Raw genomic sequence first — 3,065 nt, 5'->3', positions numbered from 1 at the left:
CCCCCCCTTCCTTCTTCCCCTCCTTCTATCATCATCATCATCAACAACTTCTACTACTACTACTACTACTACTACTACTACTACTACTACTACTACTTCTTCTTCTTCTTCTTCTTCTTCTTCTTCTTCTTCTTCTTCTTCTTCTTCTTCTTTTAACATATAATGTATTATTTGTTTCAGAGGTACAGGTCTGTGATTCATCAGTCTTGCACAATCCACAGCACTCACCATAGCACATACCCTCCCCAATGTCTATCACCCAGCCACTCCATCCTTCCCACACCCCACCACTCCAGCAACCCTCAGTTTGTTTCCTGAGATTAAGAATTCCTCATATCAGTAAGGTCATATGATACATGTCTTTCTCTGTTTGACTTATTTCGTTCAGCATAACACCCTCCAGTTCCATCCACGTCGTTGCAAATGGCAAGATTTCATTCCTTTTGATGGCTGCACAATATTCCATTGTATATATATATCACCTCTTCTTTATTCATTCATCTGTCGATGGACATCTTGGCTCTTTCCATAGTTTGGCTATTGTGGACATTGCTGCTATAAACATCGGGGTGCATGTACCCCTTCGGATCACTACATTTGTATCTTTGGGGTAAATACCCAGTAGTGCAATTCCTGGGTCGTAGGGTAGCTCTACTTTCAACTTTTTGAGGAACCTCCATACTGTTTTCCAGAGTGGCTGCACCAGCTTGCATTCCCACCAACAGTGTAGGAGGGTTCCCCTTTCTCCGCATCCCTGCCAACATCTGTCATTTCCTGACTTAATTTTAGCCATTCTGACTGGTGTGAGGTGATATCTCATTGAGGTTTTGATTTGGATTACCCTGATGCTGAGTGATGTTGAGCACTGTTTCATGTGTCTGTTTACAAGCCTATATATTTTTAAAAATTTTATTTAGAGAGAGAGAGAGAGAGAGAGAGAAAGGGAGGGAGAGAGAACAAGTGGTGCAGGGCTGAGGGAGAGGGAGAAGACTCCACATTGAGCAGTTGAGCTGGGAGCCTGATGCTTGGCACCTTCCCAGGACCATGGGATCATGACCTGAGCCTAAGGCAGCTGCTAACTGACTGAGCCACCCAGGTGCCCCTCAACAAACATATTAATACTTTTGTTATTTCAGTATCAGTGCAATGAATTATAAGATTCCCCTTCCAGCCACATCCTTCAAAGATGAGACCTTTAGTGTGTTGTAGCTATACTTCTTTTTCTAAATTTCTCAGCTTAATGAAGTCATCTAGAATTGTAACTGAAGTTACACCATTGCTTTGTTGTCACTGTTTGCCTTGATACATTTCCTAATAATTCCTTCATATATTTGTCTTTGCACATTTGGTATCAAGTGATCATTAGACTTTATTGGTCTTGAGCATCTGACCATTCTCCACTGTGTCTTATATACGATATCTGTCCCAGTCCTTCCATTGTTTATTTTTAACTATTTGTTGGGAGAACTTTATAAATAAAATTTCTTTTTGAGAAAGGGATTATAGGGGTATGTGCTGTCTGTGTTTGCACATGTCAACAATGTCTTTTCAACTCTCATATTTGTGCAATGGTCAGGGTAGTAAAATTCAGGACTCGCAGCCCCTATGGACTAGAGCTCTTTGTAAGTTAAAAATAAAACTTGAAGAGTTATTTTTCCTGGACATCAGTTAATTCAGTAGGCATTCCAAAGATGGGCAACTATAAAGCTTGACCAATGGTATACATTTTTGTAGAAGTGCTTATAGAATGGGGCAGAAACGTCCCATTAAATGCTTCCTGCTCACTTAAAGCCTTCTGTGTAATCAGATTTGCCTATACACCTTTGAGGAAATTGGCCCCTTATCTTATCCTCCCCAGGTGAGAGAAACTAGGGAATAGAGATCTGTCAGGACCCCTCCACCATCACTGGACGAGGTGTTTGGGAAGTACCAGTTTCCTCACAGCAGCCTTCATGGCCTTGTTCCTCAGGCTGTAGATGATGGGGTTGAGCACGGGGGTCACCACCCCATAGAAGAGGGAGGTGAGCTTGTCTGAAACATCCTGCTTGTCTGCCCCCAAAGGGTCCTTGGATCCCTTCAGCTTCCCATACATGAGGATTGTTCCATAGAAGAAGACCATGACTGTGAATTGGGCAGAGCAGGCAGAGAAGGCCTTTTCCTCCCCTCAGCTGAGGGGATCTTCAGGATGGTAGCAATGATGAACACATAGGAGACAAAAATGTAGTCACCTGGAATGCCCAGGAAGATGACATTGGCCACTGCCATACTGATCACATTGATGAAGATGTCAGGGCAACTTCAGGACAGCCAGGATCTCACAGGTAAAGTGGCTGCTGACATTGTCCTCACAGGAGGGTAATCATGTCACTAAGATGTTCCACCATGGCAGTCATGCTTCTAGTTGCCCAGGAGCTGACAGCCATGGGCACATAGGCAGCCTTGCTCATGACCACAGGGTATCTAAAGGGGTTACAGATGGCCACATAGCGATCAAATGCCGACATGCCCAGAAGTACACACTCCGTGGCTCCCATGGAAAGGAGAGAAGCATCTGCTCGGCACAGGCTGAGAAGGGTATGGTTTTCTTAGGGCTTAGGAAGATGTCAAGAATCTGGGGGACTGAGCAGGTTGTTTAGCAGATGTCCAGGATTGAGGGGTTCCCCAGGAAAAAGTACATGGGCATGTGCCGGTAGACACAGTCACCAGGATGAGAACACCAGTGCCCAGCAGGAACACTACCTACATCGAGAGAATGAGCACAAAGAACATTTGGCATAGGAGGAAGTACTGGGTCTGTTGGCCGGAGGGGACTCAGTGACCAGAAGAACTCTCTTCATATAGCAGAAAGAAGGGATTGGGTGCATCTTCTGCTGAATTTGGCACTAAGCAGAATTTGGAGTGAAGGTAGATACTGGAAGGTAAAGTTAAGCATAATGCAAGGAAGAATTTGCTAGGGCTGAGTGAGAAATCTAGAATCTGAAGGATTGAATTCTTTGTCACTGAAGGTGTTCAAGGAAATGCACGTTGACTGGGGTGAGGGGCATTGGAGAGGAACTGCATGCATC

At 44.4% G+C, this 3,065-nt stretch overlaps 1 pseudogene; it reads right to left on the bottom strand.

Annotated features, from left to right (window-relative positions):
* Positions 1–1,903: 1,903 nt before the first annotated feature.
* Positions 1,904–2,769, bottom strand: LOC141372251 (olfactory receptor 13C7-like; annotated as a pseudogene).
* Positions 2,770–3,065: the final 296 nt, after the last annotated feature.

Source organism: Callorhinus ursinus, unplaced genomic scaffold (assembly GCF_003265705.2).
Source record: "Callorhinus ursinus isolate GAN/ISIS: 27379988/994484 unplaced genomic scaffold, GSC_fseal_2.0 scaffold3852, whole genome shotgun sequence".
In the NCBI taxonomy this organism is placed as follows: Eukaryota; Metazoa; Chordata; class Mammalia; order Carnivora; family Otariidae; genus Callorhinus; species Callorhinus ursinus.
This window is presented reverse-complemented; position numbering and strand designations above follow the sequence as displayed.